Genomic DNA, 24,878 nt, shown 5'->3' with positions numbered 1-24,878 from the left:
CCTTTCTCTTTTCTTTTTGATGAGTCTGGCCAGGGGTTTATCAATCTTGTTGATTCTTTCAAAGAACCAGCTCCTAGTTTCATTGATTTTTTCTATTGTTATTTTGGTTTCTATTTCATTGATTTCTGCTCTGACCTTTATGATTTCTCTTCTCCTGCTGGGTTTAGGGTTTCTTTCTTGTTCTTTCTCCAGCTCCTTTACGTGTAGGGTTAGGTTGTGTACTTGAGACCTTTCTTGTTTCTTGAGAAAGGCTTGTACCGCTATATATTTTCCTCTCAGGACTGCCTTTGCTGTGTCCCACAGATTTTGAACTGTTGTGTTTTCATTATCATTTGTTTCCATGAATTTTTTCAATTCTTCTTTAATTTCCTGGTTGACCCATTCATTCTTTAGAAGGATGCTGTTTAGTCTCCATGTATTTGGGTTCTTTCCAGCTTTCCTCTTGTGATTGAGTTCTAGCTTCAGAGCATTGTGGTCTGAAAATATGCAGGGAATGATCCTAATCTTTTGATACCAGTTGAGACCTGATTTGTGACCCAGGATGTGATCTATTCTGGAGAAGGTTCCATGTGCACTAGAGAAGAATGTGTATTCTGTTGCTTTGGGATGAAATGTTCTGAATACATCTGTGATGTCCATCTGGTCCAGTGTGTCATTTAAGGCCTTGATTTCCTTGTTGATCTTTTGCTTGGATGATCTGTCCATTTCAGTGAGGGGAGTGTTAAAGTCCCCTACTATTATTGTATTATTATTGATGTGTTTCTTTGAGTTTGTTATTAATTGGTTGATATAGTTGGCTGCTCCCACGTTAGGGGCATAGATATTTAAAATTGTTAGATCTGCTTGTTGGACAGACCCTTTGAGTAGGATATAGTGTCCTTCCTCATCTCTTATGATAGTCTTTGGCTTGAAATCTAATTGATCTGATATAAGGATTGCCACCCCAACTTTCTTCTGATGCCCATTAGCATGGTAAATCGTTTTCCACCCCCTCACTTTAAATCTGGAGGTGTCTTCGCGTCTAAGATGAGTTTCTTGTAGGCAACATATAGATGGGTTTTGTGTTTTTTTATCCATTCTGATACCCTGTGTCTTTTGATTGGGGCATTTAGCCCATTAACATTCAGGGTAACTATTGAGAGATTTGAATTTAGTGCCATTATTAGCCTGTAAGGTGACTGTTACTGTATATTGTCTCTGTACCTTTCTGATCTACTACTTTTAGGCTCTCTCTTTGCTTAGAGGACCCTTTCAATATTTCCTGTAGAGCTCGTTTGGTGTTTGCAAATTGTTTCAGTTTTTGTTTGTCCTGGAAGTTTTTTTTATCTCTCCTTCTATTTTCCATGATAGCCTAGCTGGATAGAGTATTCTTGGCTGCATGTTTTTCTCATTTAGTGCTCTGAATATATCATGCCAGCTCTTTCTGGCCTGCCAGGTCTCTGTGGATAAGTCTGCTGCCAATCTAATATTTTTACCATTGTATGTTATAGACTTCTTTTCCCGGGCTTCTTTCAGGATTTTCTCTTTGTCACTAAGACTTGTAAATTTTACTATTAGGTGATGGGGTGTGGACCTATTCTTGTTGACTTTGAGGGGGGTTCTTTGCATCTCCTGGATTTTGATGCTTGTTCCCTTTGCCATATTAGGGAAATTCTCTCCAATAGACCTTCTGCTCCCCTCTCTCTTTCTTCTTCTGGAATCCCAATTATTCTAATGTTGTTTCGTCTTATGGTGTCACTTATCTCTCTAATTCTCCCCTTGTGATCTAGTAGCTGTTTGTCCCTCTTTTCCTCAGCTTCTTTATTCTCTGTCATTTGGTCTTCTATATCACTAATTCTTTCTTCTGCCTCATTGATCCTAGCAGTGAGAGCCTCCACTTTGATTGCACCTCATTAATAGCTTTTTTGATTTCTACTTGGTTAGATTTTAGTTCTTTCATTTCTCCAGAAAGGGCTCTTATATCTCCAGAGAGGGTTTCTCTATTATCTTCCATGCCTTTTTTGAGCCTGGCTAGAATGTTCAGAATCGTCATTCTGAACTCTTGATCTGACATATTACTAATGTCTGTGTTGATTAGGTCCCTAGCCTTTGGTACTGCCTCTTGTTCTTTTGTTTGTGGTGATTTTTTCCGCCTTGTCATTTTGTCCAGATAAGAGGATATGAAGGATCAAATAAAATACTAAAAGGGTTGCAAAGACCCCAGAATAATGCACTGTAACCAAATCAGAAGAGACCCCCAATTGTGTGGGGGACAAAGGGGATAAAAAGAGGTTCACAAAAAAAAAAAGAAAAAAATTAAAAAAATAAAACAAATAGAAAAAATATAAAAAAGAAAGAAGAAAATATATATATTTAGATAAACTAGTCAAGAAACGTTAAAAAAGAAAAGGGTTAAAGTTTTAAAAAATTTAGCAGAAGAAGAAAAAAGAAAGAAAAAAAATTGAAAAAAGAAAAAAAATTGAAAAAAGATGAAAAATTGAATTAACCGCAAGACTAAAGAATCATGGGGAGAAATCCAGGAGTTCCGTGCTTTGCTTTCTCCTCCTCTGGAATTCCGCTCTGTCTTAGGAATTGAACCTGCTTTACTTCATAGATGAACTTCGTCCTGGCTGGATATTTTGTTGATCTTCTGGGGGAGGGGCCTGTTGTAGTGACTCTCAAGTGTCTTTGCCCTAGGCGGGATTGCACTGCCCTTACCGGGGCCAGACTAAGTAATCTGCTCGGGCTCGCTTTTGGGAGCTTCTGTTCCCTGAACGCTTTCTGTAGAGTTCCAGAGGACGGGAATGAAAATGGCGGCCTCCTAGTCTCTGGCCCGGAGGAGCTGAGAGCCCGGGGGCCCCACTCCTCAGAGCGCCCCCAGAGGACAGCACCCAATCACTCCTGTATCCCCAGCCTCCATCCACGCTCCGACCTCACCCAGCCCGCGACCAGTTCAAGGTAACCGCGAGCTGAGAGTTCAGTCCTCGGCTCTGTCTCTGCAGCCGGCTTCTCTGTTCTAATACCTGCGAGCTCTGCGACACTCTGACACCCCCGATCCTTCTGTGACCCTGCGGGACCTGGGGCCATGCTGACCCCGCGTGGGCTTCACCCCGGTTAAGCCTCTGGAGCAATGTCCCTCAGTGGAACAGACTTTTAAAAGTCCTGTTTTTGTGCTCCGTTGCTCCGCCGCTTGCCAGGAGCCGGCCCCTTCCCCCGCGGTCTCTGTTCCCGTCGTTTTAGATTCACTTCTCCGCCAGTCCTACCTTTCAGAAAGTGGTTGATTTTCTGTTTCTAGAATTGCTGTTCTTCTTCTCTTCAATCTCCCATTGGATTTGTAGGTGTTTGTAATGTTTAGATAAGCTATCGAGCTGATCTCCTGCTGCCTGATGTAGTCTCAGCCTGCTACTTCTCCGCCATCTTGCTCTTAGCCTCCGATATGTATTCATTTTTATATTTTCATGGCAGTCAGGGAGTTATGTCTTTGAAAATGGCCTCTGTGTCATCTTTTCTTCTGAGACGTTTCATTTCTTACCCTCACCCAGGTCCCCTTTCCCCAAGGGCCTAGAGTAACTCATGGGGCTGGTGTCCCTAGGGGTCTTATCCTGCCTCATGGTCAGAGTCCTGGGCAGGCAGGGGGTTTGGGACATATGTGTATCTGTCCACTGTACGTAATGAAGGTGTGTGGAGGGAGGTGGTATTTAAATCATGGTGTTGGGGATACAAACATCCATCATGAACAGTCCCCTTAGTTTTCCATTTGCCAAGTTGTTCCAGGGCCCACAGTTGCCAGCTTCGGAGCAGGTGACTCATTCTGAATGGTAACACATGTATAGAAACTCGTAGTTCCTCTCCACCCCTGATGGGGCTGCAGGGACCCACCAACTTGACACTTTCTTTTGCCCCTTTTTGATGTATCAATGGGACCCTGGAGTTTACCTCCCTAAGGGTTTCCTGAAACATTACCCATTTAGAACTTGCCAAGTTGCCAGGAGGGATAGAAGGGAAACAAAAGTGGCTCTTGAAGACCCTGGAGCTGGCCTTAAATCCTGACACTCTGGAGTGTGAAAAGGTCTGAGGGGACAGCCAGGTTGAGGTGAAGCATTAGTCTGTGGTTTGTCAGGAAAGGAGCATGAATATAATTCCATGTTAACAGTTGACTCACCTTGGGCTGCCGGTGAATGAATAACTGCCTTATAAAATGATATTGAAATGCATGTCTATGAATGTGAAAGATGGCTGGGTGACAAGAGTCATCCCACATCTGGCAGAGCCATGGGCAGAGAGGAGGCAGGAGGTGGTTATGGAAGGTGCAGGAGCCTTATTCTTCTTCTGGTTGAGAGCAGAGAGCAGGCTGGGCCTAAGCCCATCACCAGTGTTTGTGTCCCATCTGGCACATTTTTCCTTTGCCTCAATTTACTCTGTCAGGATAGCTCAACTTTGGTTCCAGATAAAATATCAAGTGCTTTATATATGTAGCTTACTTAGTCTTCAGAACTACCTTATGCAGTAGGTATTATTATCATCACAGAAAAGAGCAGAGAGGTAAAGCAATTTGCCCAAGGTCACACAGCTGGCCAGTGGGCAGAGATGAGACTCAAACCCTGGTCTCTTTGGCTCCCAAGCACCTCAGTACTATGATACACTTGCCCCTCCAGGTAAGACTGTGAATCCTGTTGTAGAAAAATGTTAATAATAGGATTGAGGAACTTCCAAGCTCTTCCCTCTGACAAGATTGATTTTTTCAGTGAGACCGTGAGCTTAATGAGAGCAAAAGCTAGGCCTTACACTGCTTTATGTGCCCTCAGACCCCAGAAGTGCTAGGCATGCAGGGAGAGGAAAAAAAGCAATATTATTGCTGTGAACTTCCATTAGGATGTATAGAGTTCTGTTATGTGTTTGGAAAGAATCCCTCATCTCAAGAGGCTATATAATGCTCAAAACAGCTTTAGAAATTCTCTTTGGAAATTGCTTTCTGAGCCTCATGCACATAAATATATTTTTATATAGATCTTCAATCATGGCAAGCCTTAGAACTGTGAGGCTAGCTTTGAATGCTGGAGAAATCCAAAGGCAATTCAGAGCCAAATTTTGTGAAAGAGGTGACTTACCAATTTCGAATTTTCAGTTTTGTTTAAAAACAAGCTGGCGTTAACGTAAAGCAACAAGGCAGATGTTGAAGAGCTTGCAAACCCACGCTGAAGACATCCCTGCAGTAGGGGAATTTTAACAACATTTTGAGAAAAACCCTGCATTTCTGGGTCCCTGCTTACTCTCACTCACTCTCTATGTCCCTGTCACCTGGCTTCCTTTCAGTTTCTTGTGACAGCATATATTACCTGTCTCAGGCCTTCATACACATTATTTTTTTGCCTCTTTTGGCTCAGCTCATATGTCTAGCCTAAGCTTATGTGCCTTTTCCACAGCACGACCCTCTTATCCACGATTCCTCCTGATCTTTTTGTTTGAAATTGTAATGATAGATTCCAGGACGCTTCCACTTGTAAAAGACCTTGGCTCCAACCCCATCCCACAAGCTTCCTGGCGGCAGACTGTTGTTCTGCTTGCCACTGTGCCCCCAACCCTCAGAACAATGTATGGTATGGTTTGGCACTCAAAAAATATTTTCAAAAGAATAAATAAATAGGAGTTTCCAGGACACCAGCTACCCACGTGTTTCTCTACCTCTCTGTACCTCGCTCTGCCACCTCATCTGCTGACCTGCTTTCTCTTCTGTCTCTTCTGGGCTTCTCAGAAGCTTTCGCCCTTGGCTCCCCCTCAGTCCACTTCATTGGTTCTGCCTCCTCTTCTGGCCTTTTAGCATGTATTCCTCACGTTCTGCTTTTAGCATATTTTCTTCTCATACTAAATTTTATCTTCAGCCCTGCCTCTCTGTAGAGCTCCAGTCTTTTTCCAACTCCCCAACTTTGGGCACCCAAAACCCATCTCAAGGACCAGAATCATTTCTTTCCCCTCTTACTCCTCTTCCTGTGCTTTTTCTAGGGAATGTTTTAAAATCTGTCCAGTCTCCTAAAAAGAAACTGTAACATGATCTTCACCTTCTCTTCTCCTTCCATGTTCAATTCTGCTTCAGAATGTCATTTGCATCTTTAATTTCCTATCCATTCTGGTGAGAAAATTCCAAGGTAGGTCCTCATTATTTATCATTTCTCAGCTGGACAATTAAAATGGCTTTAGGGGTGCCTGGGTAGCTCAGTCAGTTGGGCGTCCAGCTCTTGCTTTCAGCTCAGGTCATGATCTCTGGGTTGTAAGATTGAGCCTTGCATTGGACTCCATGCTCAGTGTGGAGTCTGCTTGAGATTCTCTCTCTCCCTCTCCCTCTGCCCCCATCCCCCACATGCTCTCTCTCTTAGATAAATAAATCTTAAAATAACAATAATAATAATAAATAAAACAGCTTTAGAACTTGCCTCCATCCCTAGACAGCTCTCAAGCTTCACCAGGCTTACAATTCACCCTTCAAACAGTTGTCTGAGTGACATCATTACCTTCCATTGTCTAAAGAATAAAGCCCACAGTCTAGTGTTATCTATACCGCTACCTCCTTCATTATTCTTGGTCTAGTTTTTCTCAAGGCACAGCCACTAGATCAACTGTATGTCATCATCACTGGGAAGCATGTTAGAAACACAAATTCTTGGGCTCCGCCCCAGACCTACTGAGTCAGAAACTCCTAATGGAGGGGCAGCAGTCCATGTTTTAACCAGCCCTCTGCATGATCAGATGCACTCTGAGAGTAAGAACCACCACTCCAGTGGTATCAGATTAGCATTTATCTCTGAAGATTACAGTTATATTTGTGGCCATATGACTTTGCTCATGCTCTTTCATCTGAGTAGAATGACTTGCCTTCTTCATGCCCCATCCCTCCATCCCACGCTCCATGATTTTTCCACCTGCCAAATTCTTGTTCATTATTCCAGGTCCTGCCCAAACCTTACTTCTCCATGAAATATTCCCTGATTCTCCCAATCAGAATAAATCTCTCTCACCTGTGGGTTTTCACTGGTGCTGCTCCTTGACTATTGAAATGTATTTGATTTTACCTCATTAATTTTTTGTCTTCCCCACTTGACTGTGAGCACCCTGAGTACAGTGTCTGACATGTTTTTCATCCCAGTAGCCACAGCCTCCCATATAATAAGCATTTTCTGAATTGACTTGGATCGATGTACCATTTCATATACATTGGCAGGAAAGGGTGAGGTTTATTTTGGATAAAGAATCAGGCCGGAGGCATATAGCATCCCAATCCTTTACGAACTCAATGTGCCGAGGTAGGTATTCTGTTGGCCCCTCTCCAGCAATTTGGGTTACTCAAAGTTGGCTTAATCTTGGAGACACACCTTGAGTAACAAGAAGCCTTAATTTATCAAAAGATAGAATATTTGTCATCATCAAGACAGCATGGTACTGGCACAAAAACAGACACATAGATCAGTGGAACAGAATAGAGAGCCCAGAAATCGACCCTCAACTCTATGGTGAACTAATCTTTGACAAAGCAGGAAAGAATGTCCAATGGAAAAAAGACAGCCTCTTCAATAAATGGTGCTGGGAAAATTGGACAGCTACATGCAGAAAAATGAAATTGGACCACTTTCTTACACCACACACGAAAATAGACTCCAAATGGATGAAGGACCTCCATGTGAGAAAGGAATCCATCAAAATCCTTGAGGAGAACGCAGGCAGCAACCTCTTCAACCTCAGCCGTAGCAACATCTTCCTAGGAACAACGGCAAAGGCAAGGGAAGCAAGGGCAAAAATGAACTATTGGGATTTCATCAAGATCAAAAGCTTTTGCACAGCAAAGGAAACAGTTAACAAAACCAAAAGACAACTGACAGAATGGGAGAAGATATTTGCAAACGACATATCAGACAAAGGGCTAGTATCCAAAATCTATAAGGAACTTAGCAAACTCAACACCCAAAGAACAAACAATCCAATCAAGAAATGGGCAGAGGACATGAACAGACATTTCTGCAAAGAAGACATCCAGATGGCCAACAGACACATGAAAAACTGCTCCACGTCACTCGGCATCAGGGAAATACAAATCAAAACCACAATGAGATATCACCTCACACCAGTCAGAATGGCTAAAATTAACAAGTCAGGAAATGACAGATGCTGGCGAGGATGCGGAGAAAGGGGAACCCTCCTACACTGTTGGTAGGAATGCAAGCTGGTGCAACCACTCTGGAAAACAGCATGGAGGTTCCTCAAAATGTTGAAAATAGAACTACCCTATGACCCAGCAATTGCACTACTGGGTATTTACCCTAAAGATACAAACATAGTGATCCGAAGGGGCACGTGTACCCAAATGTTTATAGCAGCAATGTCCACAATAGCCAAACTATGGAAAGAACCTAGATGTCCATCAACAGATGAATGGATAAAGAAGAGGTGGTATATATACACAATGGAATACTATGCAGCCATCAAAAGAAATGAAATCTTGCCATTTGCGACGACGTGGATGGAACTAGAGCGTATCATGCTTAGTGAAATAAGTCAATCAGAGAAAGACAATTATCATGTGATCTCCCTGATATGAGGACATGGAGAAGCAACATGGGGGGTTAGGGGGATAGGAGAAAAATAAATGAAACAAGATGGGATTGGGAGGGAGACAAACCATAAATGACTCTCAATCTCACAAAACAAACCGGGGGTTGCTGGGGAGAGGTGGGATTGGGAGAGGGGGAGGGGGTTATGGACATTGGGGAGGGTATGTGCTATGGTGAGTGCTGTGAAGTGTGTAAACCTGGCGATTCACAGACCTGTACCCCTGGGGATAAAAATACATTATATGTTTATTAAAAAAAAAAATTTGGAAGGGGAGGCGAACCATAAGAGACTATGGACTCTGAAAAACAACCTGAGGGTTTTGAAGAGTCAGGGGTGGGAGGTTGGGGGAACAGGTGGTGGGTAATAGGGAGGGCACGTTTTGCATGGAGCACTTTGTGTTGTGCAAAAACAATGAATACTGTTAGGCTGAAAAAATAAAATGGGGGAAAAAAAGATAGAATATTTGAAAAGAACAGAACGGAGAGCAGATAATCAGAAAGGTGATGATAGGAAAGACTCAGGACTCCAAACCTACACATCTAAGCTAACAAAGGAAGCAGACTCTCACCTTGCCCCCAAACCTCAAAAAGAAAAGAAACAAAGGTCTGTAGCTTTCTGATCTGCTGGTACTGGTGAGGACATGGCAAAGCATTTTTTAGTTATGAAGCCATTAGTTAACACTGATCCATTTTTTCCCTCTGCTTGTTATGAACTGAGTTGTGTCCCCTAAAGCCCCATATTTGAAGCCCTAACACTAACTATGACTATATTTGGGGCCCCAATTCAATAGAACTGGTATGCTTTTTAGAAAAGAAAGAGACATCAGGGATGTAGGTGCACAGAGAGAAGCCATGGGAAGACACAAGAAGACAGCCACCTATAAGCCCAGGAAAGAGATATCAGAAGAAACTAACCCTGCTGGAACCTTGATCTTGGACTTCAAACTGCCAGAACTGTGGGAGAATACATTTCTGTTGTTTTAGCCACCAGTCTGTGGTATTTTGTTATGACAAACTGAGCTAATACCCTGCTGCTTTCATTTTCTTCTCCACCCTTTTCTTTTCCCTGTTCTTATATTCCTACCTGCTCGATTTCCAGCTTCCATTCTTTTCTTTTCATTATTTCTTTGTAAAAACAGAAACAAAAATGACCAAAGAACAAACTAATTTGGAGACTGTGGTTTAGAAATCTACTGGATAGCTCAGAATCAGAACACTGGAAGTTTGGGTTTCCATGGTAGCAAATCTTCCAACTGAAGTCATGTTTCCCAAGCTTGTGTTCCATTAGAGCTTTTAAAAAATATATATGAATATATATATATATATATATATATATATATATATACTCACAATTACATGTTATTTTGGTGAGTCTTATGAGTCCACCCTTCCTGATATGATTCTGTCTTTCACTCAGTTCTAATGTGACTAGGGACTAAATGACTAAAGAATTTCAATGAATTCAACCTTCCCTAACTCAAATTAGGGGCGTATTTCCCATTCTGTATCTCATGTTCACCCTCCACCCAAGAACTTCAGTCCCAGGAAATAATCTCAGAAGGGAAATCCTATTTCAGTGATCTCTGAAATAGATACTGCTTGTTACATAAGTTGGAAAAATATGAGGATGTATGCAATAAAAGTAGAAATACCCTAGAATGAAGAGAGATGCAACCTAAGTGAAATCCAATTTCATTTTAGCCAATTGCCAGTTTTAGTCTGGTGTGTGCTAGGGCTAGAAATTACACACTGGCCCACTAGAATAGCTGAGTGAGGAAACAGTGATAAAGACAATGACAATAATTAAAAATTTTTTCACATTACCATATACAGTTTTATGATTGATAGGTAAAACTATGAATTAATAATATTGTAATGATGTTGATTCAGTTTTATTGATGAGGGAAAGGAAGATTAGAGAAGAAATGGTATTCACTCAGTGTCACATATCATCAGTAAATGTAATGCCCAGGATATGAACATTTGAGTGTAATACATCTTCCATTGGTATCTGTAAGGACTTTGACTTTAAATATTTCTTCCTAATTCTTCACTTGTCTTCTAAGATACCAATTGCATATATGTTAGACTCTTTGTATTCTGCATGTCTCTGATACTCTTGTTTACCCTTTCTTCCATCTACCCTTCAGTATTTTTTTTTCTATTCACATGTTTTCAACTTCACTAGCTTGACTTCTTCTATGTCCTATTTGCTGTTAAGTACATCTAATGGGTTCTTACTTTCAGGTATTGCAGTTCTAGAATGTCCACTTGTATTTTTAAATAGATGCCTGTTCTGTGTGGAATTTCTCCATCTTTCATTCATCTTTTTGTCTATGATTTTCTCTATTAAAATATATACATATTATGAAATACATATTAATTATTTAATATTATTAAATATGTTGTTATAACATATAAGTTATAAGTTAAAATATATTATATATTTAATAATATAATTCTATATTTTATTATGTGTTATAATATATTATGTAATAATATAATTATATATTTAAATATTTTATATATAATGATTTATATATAATTTTATACATAAATTTTTTAATTTTACACACACACACACATATATATATATATTTTTTTAAATTTTTTATTTATTTATTTTTTAACTTTCATGGTCCTTGTCTGCTAGCTCTAACTTCTGGATATTTTGTGGATCTGCTTTAGGGACAATTTTTTTTTTCTCTTGATTATTGGTCCCATTCTCCTACTTCCTTCTTGTTTCATTACTTATGGTTGTTTGCCAGACATAAGGTATAAAAGAACCATAAAGACTGAAAATGTTATTTTCCCCGAGAAAGAGTTTGCCCTTTCCTTAGCTAGACAGTGTTTTACATTTTGAGGCTGATCACCTCCATGCCTTGAGAAAGTAAACGACCATGGCTGTTTGCAGTCAGTTCTACCTGGTTGCTGTCTCCTGCTTCCAGTGGGGTTTTGTCGCCTATGAAATGTAAGACTGAAGGAGGTTTAACTGCATTCCTGGCCTTCCCTCTTTCTGGGCGAGGTCCCCATGGGCTTTAGATTTGAGATACTGTTGTATCTCTGTCACATCTGCTCTGAAAGTTGAGCTCTTTAGCCTCCACATCATCCAGATGCAAAATCTGCTGAACACTGGGTATGGTTGCAAGCCCCTCCCACTAGTGAATGTTGAGGCTAGGGAGAGATTTCACCTTTCCTTGCTTGCTTTGCCCCCTAATCTCCTGCGCCACCCCAAGTGCAATAATTGTCCTGTGGGGAAAACCTAGCCATGGGACTGGAACTCCTTTAAATTCTGTTCTGTTTTACCAGGCTGCAGGGTGGGGGGAAGGTCTCCTGATTTCTCTTCCACTCTGCATACTACACCCAATCTTCAGATAGGGCCTTGGCAAATTGCCGTCCCCACTGCCCCTGTCCACAGCCCACAGGGAAAGAAAACTACCAGCAGACTCAACTAATTTTTCATGTGCTTTTCACCTCTGGAACTTCCTTCTTCTAGTCCTCTTTGCTTCTATGGTTCTCCACACTGATTTTAAAAATCTGATTTTGCAATAAGTCTTTATTTTCCCTAGCTGTTGCAGGGGAGGAATGCCTACTAAATTCTACATGGAAGCAAAAGTCTAAAAACTGACTATTAATCTATTTATTCATCAATAAAAGCACACTGAGTCATATTCTTTTGCCAATATTTTATTATGAAAAATTTCAAGCCTCCAGCAAAGTTGAAGGAAGTTTGTAATGAACAACCTACACATTCAGTGGTGTGTTGGTAAGCTCTCCCTCTAGGTGAAAAAAAAAAAAAAGACTCTGATTTGCGTGGTTTGCTGATTTCTGTGGATAGGTATTCCCACCATGGCCAGTTTCAAGCTATCAACGTGAGTTGGGGAAGATCTGTGCAAAATCAGTTCTTGTGAGCCCATATGAGCCAGTTCAGAAATACCACTGCATAGAGCCATCACCTAGATTGTACCACTAACATTTCATGTATTTGTTTTATCAGATGTGTCCATTTCTGTGTCCATCATAATTTCATTTTATTTTTTATAAATTTTAGATGTTGGTAGAATTCCCTCTAAATACTTCAACATGCATATTGACAGGAGTTTAATATTTGCTTACAGTATTTTCTTTTGGTATAAAATGAGTTCTCAGTCTTCATTGTACATTTGCTGAGTTTTGACAAATTCCTACACCTGTATAATCCAGCCTCTATAGAGATATAAAAGAATATATTTTCCACAGAAATTTTTCTCAAAGTTTGGCCAACTAAAACTTTCACTTTTCCTGACATGAATCGTCACTCAACCAGGACACCTTCATTATCATTGATTAATTGATCATTGTACCCTAAATGTGTGTCTCTCTCTTTTTTTAAAAAGATTTTATTTATTTATTTGACAGAGACACAGCTAGAGAGGGAACACAAGCAGGGGGAGTGGGAGAGGGAGAAATAGGCTTCCTGCTGAGCAGGGAGCCCCATTTGGGGCTCAATCCCAGGACCCTGGGATCATGACCTGAGCTAAAGGCAGATGCTTAACAACTGAGCAACCCAGGTGCCCCTAAATGTGTGTCTTTTTTTTTTTTAAGATTTTATTTATTTATTTGACAGACAGAGATCACAGGTAGTCAGAGAAGCAGGCAGAGAGAGAGGAAGGGAAGCAGGCTCCCTGCTGAGCAGAGAGCCCGATGTGTTGCTCCATCCCAGTACCCTGGGATCACGACCTGAGCCCAAGACAGAGGCTTTAACCCACTGAGCCACCCAGGCACCCAGTGTGTGTCTTTATATTGGTTCCATTTTATACTTACCAAGATAAATAATAGGACATTTGCATTACAATATATAATTTTGAAAGTAGGTGTACCATAAAAGCCTGAAAACTTAGTACCCGAAGTATATACTTTCATTGAATCATGACAAAAAAGCATCACAAAACTCAAGCACACACTAAGTTTACAAGCAACCTCATATTCCATCCCTTCAGACTTCCTTTAGCTCCAGCTCCCACACTAAATATATGTGAATCGTTCTGCTAATAGTCCTGTGACATCCTGTGGTCCCAGGGAACAAGTACCCACCACCCCTGCCTGTTCCTAACCACACTTCATTTGGCAATATGTGCACTTGGCTTTCACCTGTCATAGCTCAAGGACAAACATCAGTCAACAGTGAAAAAAAATTCAGAAAAATACTCAGCAAAAAAAAGGGACAAAACAATCATTTGCCTTCAATTATGTGGAAGGATATTTTAGACTCAAGTTGTGAGAAAAATTGGGCAGTATTTCAAATTCTAAACCACAAATCCATGATCCAGATGAAAAAGGCAGGTCAGAGAAGAGCAAATAGACATCCTTTGCCTAAAGTTTCCAAATAGAAATATTTAAAAAAATAATTTTTTATATCTGTGATATTAACTATGACAGTGATTAGTATATGATGGCTGCCTTTTGTTATCTGAGAACTGTTAAAATCATGATATCTTACACATGTGACATGGTTTATAAAGTTTTTGTTTTGGTCACCTCACTTGTCAGACCCTGTAAGAATGGGTGGAAGTTACAAGAAGGCAGATTTCTTTAACCATTAGAGCCATGTAACAATAAGATGCGTTATTGCTAGAGGCTTCCAGAATTCATGACTTCATGACCACATGACTCTCCAATGACCATATTTTCCAAACTGAATTTGGGTCATTTTTTTTCCCCAATAAAAATGTGATACCCAGAGAGGTAGAATATTCAGGAGTTTGCTGTTGTTATTCAGCTCATTAAACAGACAGGCATTTATATAGTTTCTGCTAGCCTTGTTTTACACATCTACATAGTTATGCTTTGTAGAATAACAATTTACTTCACCATATCCCTACTATTATTTATGGTGTTGTACAATTATTGTGTTTCTAATTTTTCCATATGACAAATATTTCCACAATGCATACCGTAGCACAAGAACCTTTGTATGTTGGGTTATTATTTAAGCATAGTTTGAAAGGCATAAACCTTTTTAATACCACTGAGCAAAATAATAAAAACCTCTACCAAAAAGTTTATATTGATTTACAGACCTATAAAAAATGTATCAAAGTCCCCATTTCGGTGCACCTTTACCCACACTGAGTGATAATAGTATACTGAACACTGAAGATTTGAGTAGTCCATGAGGATTCAGGTTGGGTATCACCATACCAACTTTGGAGGCTCTGATGAAAGAAGACCTAATTCGTAGGTGTAGCTGGATAAACTTTTTTAAAGTTTCCATCTAAACTTCTAGGATATATTTACAATCCATTTTAATAATGACATAGCTAGTGATATCACAACTGGTTTTCCAATAAACATGTCAAAAAACATACAGTGTACCCATCTTACTCACAGGAGTTATCTTCCAAGACCCTAGTAGATTCCTGAAACCATGTATACTCTGTTTTTTCCTATACAGACACTTTTATGATGAAATTTAATTTATAAGTCAGGCACAGTAAGAAATCAATAATAATAATGAAATAGAACATATGCTATAACAAAAGTTATCTGAATGTGGCCTCTCTCTCTTCATTCAAAATATCTTGCACTGTACTCATCCATTTTCATGAGATGATGTGAGATGATAAAATACCTACATGAAGAGATGAAGTGAGATAAATGACATGGGCATTGTCATGTTGTTAGGTTACTTTTGACCTGACAGTACTTCAAAAGTACTTCTGACAGTACTTCAGAAGGAGGGGTATCTGCTTTCAGACTGTGGTTGCCTGAAAGTGACTGAAACTGCAAATAAGTGAAGACTACTGTATTTGAAAAGTCTAGATGGCACAGCTATTCCAAATGACATATTGGTATAGTCTTTTGTTTTTCAGGATTTTTGGATCCTAAAATGGGCATGCTTGAGAATTAATTCACTTAAGATGCAAGTTATCTTTATTCTTTAGTTATATATCTGTATATATCTACCTAATTATATAAGTAATATATAGATCATACTTGTATGTTAGCCAGCTCAGACTGCCATAACAGAATATATTGGACTGGGTGGCTTAAAATACAGACAATTGCTTCTCACAATTCTGGAGGCTGAAAGTTTGAGATCAGGATGCCAGCATGGTCAGATTCTGGTGAGACTTCTCTTCCTGGCTTATAGAGGGCCATCTTCTCACTGTGCCTTCACTGAGAGAGAGAGAGAGAAGGGGGGAGGGAGAGAGAGAGAGAGAGAGAGAGAGAAATCTTTCTCTTCTTCTAAGTCCCTATTGGATTAAGACCCACACTTTTCACATCATTTAAACTTAATTACATCTTGGGGCACCTCGGTGGCTCAGTTATTAAGTGTCTGTCTTCAGCTCAGATCATGATCCCAGGGTCCTGAGATTGAGCCCTGCATCGGGCTCCCTGCTCAGCCAGAAGCTTGCTTCTCCCTCTCCCACTTCCCTTGCTTGTGTTCCCTCTTTTGCTATGTTTGTCTGTCTGTCTGTCTGTCTCTCTCTTTCTGTCAAATAAATAAATAAATAATAAAATCTTAAAAAAAAAAAAAACAACCCTTAATTACGTCTTAAAGACCCTACCTCCAGATATAGTCACATTAGGGGTTAGAGCTTCAATGTATGAATTTTGGGGGGAACATAATTCAATCCATAGCAATATGTATTCCTAATAGACCTGTGTTATTGAGATAATATTTGAGCAATACTAAAATAGATGTTTTAAAAAAGTATAAGCCATCAAATTGATTTTGTTTTCAATCTCGAGGTTAGGTCTCAGCAGTCTTTCCATGACCTCTTGTGAAATCTCTCTGTAGGTTATTAGGTGAGATGGGATTCTAACTCTCCAAATAAAGAGATAAACAGTGCCAGAATTCTCTAAGGAGCTGACTTCAGACCTTGTCCCCTTCAGATTAAAGATCAATGCTAAGACCCTGTTATGGTTCTCTACAGCTGCATAACAAATCATGTAAAAATTTAGTAGTTGAAAACAACAACAATCATTTTATTATCTGTTATGGTTTCTGTGGTTCAGGAATTTGGGAAGGACTTGGCTGGGTGATTCTGGCTTGGGGTCACTCATATGGTTGTAATCAGATGGTAGTTGAAACTGGAACAGTGGAGGGGGTATGACTAGAGCAGCTGGAGCCTGGCCAGGCATTTCTCTCTCTGCATATAGTTTCAGGGCTTCTCCATGTGGTCTTTCTACATGGGCTAGTTTGTGCTTCCTCACAGCATGGTGGCCTCAGGGCAGTCAGATCACTTGCACGGTGGCTCAGTATTCTAATACAGTGTTCTGATTCACAAGGTGGAAGCTGCTCTTCGCCACCTATGATTTAGCCTCTGAAGTCATGCAAAGTCACTTCTTCAGCATTCTATTGCTTATAAATGATGCACAAATCCACCCAGATTCAAGGAAAGAAAATCAGACTCCACCATTTACTGAGAGAGTCGCAAAAAAAAAAGGAGTTATTGTTGCATCCATCTTTGGAAAATACCAGCTGTCACAAACCCCTTTATAGAATATCCAGACCTGATAAATAAATGCTTTCCATTAAATTCTCTATGAACAGTTCCAATCCTGAAATGTTATATCCAATTCTGGGCCCCTATTTTCATCTGGGTGCAGAGGAGAATGTGAAAACTCACCCTATGAGGAATGATCATGGGAACTGGCTTTATTTTTCTCAGATAAGAGACGTTAGGGGAGATATGATCCCTATCTTAGCACATCTGAAAGATGGTCATGTAACAAAGGGAACAGGCTGGGTTTGGGTTGCTCCAGAAGGATGAAGGAGTACAGGGTTTTTCAAAGAACTTCAGTATCTCAATGAAGAAATTTAGAAGTTTCTTGTCTGAATTACCTCTATCTGTTATATATTCTGTATGCTATTTTCTTTTAAAAAGTTTCTACTGAGGGGAGGAGTTAAGATGGCGGAGAAGTAGCAGCCTGAGACTACCTCAGGTAACAGGAGATCAGCTCGATAGCTTATCTAAACATTGCAAACACCTACAAATCCAACGGGAGAGCGAAGAGAAGAAGAACAGCAACTCTAGAAACAGAAAATCAACCACTTTCTGAAAGGTAGGACTGGCGGAGAAGTGAATCTAAAACGACGGGAAGATAGACCACGGGGGGAGGGGCCGGCTCCCGGCAAGCGGCGGAGGAACAGAGCACAAAATCAGGACTTTTAAAAGTCTGTTCCACTGAGGGACATTGCTCCAGAGGCTAAACCAGGGTGAAGCCCACGCGGGGCCAGCATGGCCCCAGGCCCCGCAGGGTCACAGAAGGATCGGGGGTGTCGGAGTGTCGGAGAGCTCGCAGGTATTAGAACGGAGAAGCTGGCTGCAGAGACAGAGCCGAGGGCTGAACTCTCAGCTCGGGGTTACCTTGAACTGGTCGCGGGCTGGGTGAGCTCCGAGCGTGGCTAGAGGCTGGGGATACGGGAGTGATTGGGTGCTGTCCTCAGGGGGCGCACTGAGGAGTGGGGCCCCAGGCTCTCGGCTCCTCCGGGCCGGAGACTGGGAGGCCGCCATTTTCATTCCCGTCCTCTGGAACTCTACGGAAAGCGTTCAGGGAACAGAAGCTCCCAAAAGCGAACCCGAGCCGATTACTTAGTCCGGCCGCCGGTAAGGGCGGTGCAATCCCGCCTAGGGCAAAGACACTTGAGAGTCACTACAACAGGCCCCTCCCCCAGAAGATCAACAAAATATCCAGCCAGGACGAAGTTCATCTATCAAGGAGAAAGCAGATTCAATTCCTAAGACAGCAGAGCAATTCCAGAGGAGGAGAAAGCAAAGCACGGAACTCATGGCTTTCTCCCCATGATTCTTTAGTCTTGCGGCTACTTCAATTTTTTTTTCTTTTTTCAATTTTTTTTTCTTTTTTCAATTTTTTTTTCTTTTTTCTTTTTTCTTCTTCTGCTAAATTTTTAAAAACTTTTACCCTTTTCTTTTTTAACGTTTTTTGACTAGTTCATCTAAATATATATATTTTTTCTTTCTTTTTATATTTTTTTATTTGTTTTATTTTTTAAAATTTTTTTTTTCAGAACCTGTTTTTATCCCCTTTCTCCCCCCCACAATTTGGGGTCTCTTCTGATTTGGTTACAGCGCATTTTTCCAGGGTCTTTGCCACCCTTTTTTGATCCTTCATACCCTCTTATCTGGACAAAATGACAAGGTGGAAAAAATCACCACAAACAAAAGAACAAGACACAGTACCGAAGGCTAGGGACCTAATCAACACAGACATTGGTAATATGTCAGATCAAGAGTTCAGAATGACGATTCTGAACATTCTAGCCGGGCTCGAAAAAGGCATGGAAGATATTAGAGAAACCCTCTCTGGAGATATTAAAGCCCTTTCTGGAGAAATTAAAGAACTAAAATCTAACCAAGTTGAAATCAAAAAAGCTATTAATGAGGTGCAATCAAAAATGGAGGCTCTCACTGCTAGGATAAATGAGGCAGAAGAAAGAATTAGTGATATCGAAGACCAAATGACAGAGAATAAGGAAGCCGAGCAAAAGAGGGACAAACAGCTACTGGACCATGAGGGGAGAATTCTAGAGATAAGTGACACCATAAGACGAAACAACATTAGAATAATTGGGATTCCAGAAGAAGAAGAAACAGAGAGGGGAGCAGAAGGTCTATTGGAGAGAATCATTGGAGAGAATTTCCCTAATATGGCAAAGGGAACAAGCATTAAAATCCAGGAGATGCAGAGAACCCCCCTCAAAGTCAACAAGAATAGGTCCACACCCCGTCACCTAATAGTAAAATTGACAAGTCTTAGTGACAAAGAGAAAATCCTGAAAGCAGCCCGAGAAAAGAAGTCTGTAACATACAATGGTAAAAATATTAGATTGGCGGCAGACTTATCCACAGAGACCTGGCAGGCCAGAAAGAGCTGGCATGATATATTCAAGAGCACTAAACGAGAAAAACATGCAGCCAAGAATACTCTATCCAGCTAGGCTATCATTGAAAATAGAAGGAGAGATCAAAAGCTTCCAGGACAAACAAAAACTGAAAGAATTTGCAAACACCAAACCAGCTCTACAGGAAATATTGAAAGGGGTCCTCTAAGCAAAGAGAGACCTTAAAGTAGTAGATCAGAAAGGTACAGAGACAATATACAGTAACAGTCACCTTACAGGCTAAGAATGGCACTAAATTCATATCTCTCAATAGTTATCCTGAATGTTAATGGGCTAAATGCCCCAATCAAAAGACACAGGGTATCAGAATGGATAAAAAAACAAAACCCATCAGTATGTTGCCTACAAGAAACTCATTTTAGACGCGAAGACACCTCCAGATTTAAAGTGAGGGGGTGGAAAACAATTTACCATGCTAATGGGCATCAGAAGAAAGCTGGGGTGGCAATCCTTATATCAGATCAATTAGATTTTAAGCCAAAGACTATAATAAGAGATGAGGAAGGACACTATATCCTACTCAAAGGGTCTGTCCAACAAGAAGATCTAACAATTTTAAATATCTATGCCCCTAACGTGGGAGCAGCCAACTATATCAACCAATTAATAACAAACTCAAAGAAACACATCAATAATAATACAATAATAGTAGGGGACTTGAACACTCCCCTCACTGAAATGGACAGATCATCCAAGCAAAAGATCAACAAGGAAATAAAGGCCTTAAATGACACACTGGACCAGATGGACATCACAGATATATTCAGAACATTTCATCCCAAAGCAACAGAATACACATTCTTCTTTAGTGCACATGGAACCTTCTCCAGAATAGATCATATCCTGGGTCACAAATCAGGTCTCAACCGGTACCAAAAGATTAGGATCATTCCCTGCATATTTTCAGACCACAATGCTCTGAAGCTAGAACTCAATCACAAGAGGAAAGCTGGAAAGAACCCAAATACATGGAGACTAAACAGCATCCTTCTAAAGAATGAATGGGTCAACCAGGAAATTAAAGAAGAATTGAAAAAATTCATGGAAACAAATGATAATGAAAACACAACAGTTCAAAATCTGTGGGACACAGCAAAGGCAGTCCTGAGAGGAAAATATATAGCGGTACAAGCCTTTCTCAAGAAACAAGAAAGGTCCCAAGTACACAACCTAACCCTACGTGTAAAGGAGCTGGAGAAAGAACAAGAAAGAAACCCTAAACCCAGCAGGAGAAGAGAAATCATAAAGATCAGAGCAGAAATCAATGAAATAGAAACCAAAAAAACAATAGAAAAAATCAATGAAACTAGGAGCTGGTTCTTTGAAAGAATCAATAAGATTGATAAACCCCTGGCCAGACTCATCAAAAAGAAAAGAGAAAGGACCCAAATCAATAAAATCATGAATGAAAGAGGAGAGATCACAACTAACACCAAAGAAATACAGACAATTATAAGAACATACTATGAGCAACTCTACGCCAACAAATTGGACAATCTGGAAGAAATGGATGCATTCCGAGAGACATATAAACTACCACAACTGAACCAGGAAGAAATAGAAAATCTGAACAGGTCCATAACCAGTAAGGAGATTGAAACAGTCATCAAAAATCTCCAAACAAACAAAAGCCCAGGGCCAGACGGCTTCCCAGGGGAATTCTACCAAACATTTAAAGAAGAACTCATTCCTATTCTCCTGAAACTGTTCCAAAAAATAGAAATGGAAGGAAAACTTCCAAACTCATTTTATGAGGCCAGCATCACCTTGATCCCCAAACCAGACAAGGACCCCACCAAAAAAGAGAACTACAGACCAATATCCTTGATGAACACAGACGCAAAAATTCTCGCCAAAATACTAGCCAATAGGATTCAACAGTACATTAAAAGGATTATTCACCACGATCAAGTGGGATTTATTCCAGGGCTGCAGGGTTGGTTCAACATCCGCAAATCAATCAATGTGATACAACACATTAATAAAAGAAAGAACAAGAACCATATGATACTCTCCATAGATGCTGAAAAAGCATTTGACAAAGTACAGCATCCCTTCCTGATCAAAACTCTTCAAAGTGTAGGGATAGAGGGCACATACCTCAATATTATCAAAGCCATCTATGAAAAACCCACCGCAAATATCATTCTCAATGGAGAAAAACTGAAAGCTTTTCCGTTAAGGTCAGGAACACGGCAGGGATGTCCATTATCACCACTGCTATTCAACATAGTACTTGAAGTCCTAGCCTCAGCAATCACACAACAAAAAGAAATTAAAGGCATCCAAATTGGTAAAGAAGAAGTCAAACTATCACTCATCGCAGATGATATGATACTATATGTGGAAAACCCAAAAGACTCCACTCCAAAACTGCTAGAACTTGTACAGGAATTCAGTAAAGTGTCAGGATATAAAATCAATGCACAGAAATCAGTTGCATTTCTGTACACCAACAACAAGACTGAAGAAAGAGAAATTAAGGAGTCAATCCCATTTACAATTGTACCCAAAACTATAAGATACCTAGGAATAAACCTAACCAAAGAGACTAAGAATCTATACACAGAAAATTATAAAGTACTCAGGAAAGAAATTGAGGAAGACACAAAAAAATGGAAAAATGTTCCATGCTCCTGGATTGGAAGAATAAATATTGTGAAAATATCTATGCTACCTAAAGCAATCTACACATTTAATGCAATCCCTATCAAAATACCATCCATTTTTTTCAAAGAAATGGAACAAATAATCCTCAAATTTATATGGAACCAGAAAAGACCTCGAATAGCCAAAGGAATATTGAAGAACAAAGCCAAAGTTGGTGGCATCACAATTCCGGACTTCAAGCTCTATTACAAAGCTGTCATCATCAAGACAGCATGGTACTGGCACAAAAACAGACACATAGATCAGTGGAACAGAATAGAGAGCCCAGAAATCGACCCTCAACTCTATGGTCAACTCATCTTCGACAAAGCAGGAAAGAATGTCCAATGGAAAAAAGACAGCCTCTTCAATAAATGGTGCTGGGAAAATTGGACAGCCACATGAAGAAAAATGAAATTGGAACACTTCCTTACACCACACACGAAAATAGATTCCAAATGGATGAAGTACCTCAATGTGAGAAAGGAATCCATCAAAATCCTTGAGGAGAATGCAGGCAGCAACCTCCTCGACCTCAGCCGTAGCAACATCTTCCTAGGAACAACGGCAACGGCAAGGGAAGCAAGGGCAAAAATGAACTATTGGGATTTCATCAAGATCAAAAGCTTTTGCACAGCAAAGGAAACAGTTAACAAAACCAAAAGACAACTGACAGAATGGGAGAAGATATTTGCAAACGACATATCAGATAAAGGGCTAGTATCCAAAATCTATAAGGAACTTAGCAAACTCAACACCCAAAGAACAAACAATCCAATCAAGAAATGGGCAGAGGACATGAACAGACATTTCTGCAAAGAAGACATCCAGATGGCCAACAGACACATGAAAAAGTGCTCCACGTCACTCGGCATCAGGGAAATACAAATCAAAACCACAATGAGATATCACCTCACACCAGTCAGAATGGCTAAAATTAACAAGTCAGGAAATGACAGATGCTGGCGAGGATGTGGAGAAAGGGGAACCCTCCTCCACTGTTGGTGGGAATGCAAGCTGGTGCAACCACTCTGGAAAACAACATGGAGGTTCCTCAAAATGTTGAAAATAGAACTACCCTATGACCCAGCAATTGCACTACTGGGTATTTACCCTAAAGATACAAACATAGTGATCCGAAGGGGCACGTGTACCCGAATGTTTATAGCAGCAATGTCTACAATAGCCAGACTATGGAAAGAACCTAGATGTCCATCAACAGATGAATGGATAAAGAAGAGGTGGTATATATACACAATGGAATACTATGCAGCCATCAAAAGAAATGAAATCTTGCCATTTGCGACGACGTGGATGGAACTAGAGCGTATCATGCTTAGTGAAATAAGTCAATCGGAGAAAGACAACTATCATATGATCTCCCTGATATGAGGACATGGAGAAGCAACATAGGGGGATAGGAGAAGAATAGATGAAACAAGATGGGATTGGGAGGGAGACAAACCATAAATGACTCTTAGTCTCACAAAACAAACTGGGGGTTGCTGGGGGGAGGTGGGATTGGGAGAGGGGGAGCGGGCTATGGACATTGGGGAGGGGAGGCGAACCATAAGAGACTATGGACTCTGAAAAACAACCTGAGGGTTTTGAAGGGTCAGGGGTGGGAGGTTGGGGCAACCTGAGGGTTTTGAAGGGTCAAGGGTGGGAGGTTGGGGGAACAGGTGGTGGGTAATGGGGAGGGCACGTTTTGCATGGAGCACTGGGTGTTGTGCAAAAAGAATGAATACTGTTACGCTGAAAAAATAAATAAAATGGAAAAAAAAAAGTTTCTACTGATCAAAACCAAAAAGGGTTCAAACCATGAGACTTGGTCAAATAAATGAGAGTTGTAATGGCAAAATGGGGTGTCTACTGCAAAACTAAATTAGGCTATGCCTTCCAAAATGGGAGTGCCCATATCCCAGGGAGTATAGGTACTGTGCTAGTGGGTACTGAAAGCCATAGGATAAATATAGTGCAATATTCGCATACATTTTAAATTAAAAGCTTGAAGAGAATTTCCCAGTTGCAGGTAGCTAATCAGGGTGATCCCACTATATTCCCACGGATACTGTGTAAAAACGTTTGTATTGACATACTTAAGGGCAGACTGAAGAACAAGGCTGCCTGAGTTCAAATCCTGGCTCTGTAACTTGCTAGTTATGGAACCTGGGGCAACTCAACTTCTCTGCACCTGTTTCCTCATCTCTGAAATGGAGTAATAGTGATACCTACCTTACAGAGTGATTGTAAAGATGAAATGATTTAAGTGCTTAGCATAGTGCTTAGCATAAACACCCCCCAAGTGCTGATTAAATAAGCAAAAGTGAGAAATATGAAGACACCTGCCCAGAAAGGTAAATAATAGGGCACTTAGCCACTGTGATCACGAACAGAACCTGGAAGTCAGACATGTTGAAGAGATTGCTTTTGGTGTGGTGGTCTGTAACCTACTCTCCCAAAAGGAATTCTAAAAAATTAAGACTAAAGCCGAGGTCACCCAGTTGCTGGATGGTTTTTGATGGTCTAAGCCAGGGATCAGTAAAAGTTTTTTTGCCAAGGGCAAAATGGTAAATATATATATATTTTTAAAGATTTCATTTATGTTATTTGGAGGAGAGCAAGAGAGAGAGAGGGAGAGAGAGAGAAAGAGTAAGCACACAAGTGGGGGAGGGGCAGAGGGAGAGAGGGACAAACAGACTCTCTGTTGAGCATAGGCTGACTAGGGGCTCCATTCCAGG

This window comes from Meles meles, chromosome 8, assembly GCF_922984935.1.
Source record: "Meles meles chromosome 8, mMelMel3.1 paternal haplotype, whole genome shotgun sequence".
In the NCBI taxonomy this organism is placed as follows: domain Eukaryota; kingdom Metazoa; phylum Chordata; class Mammalia; order Carnivora; family Mustelidae; genus Meles; species Meles meles.
Note: the sequence above shows the minus strand (reverse complement) of the source record.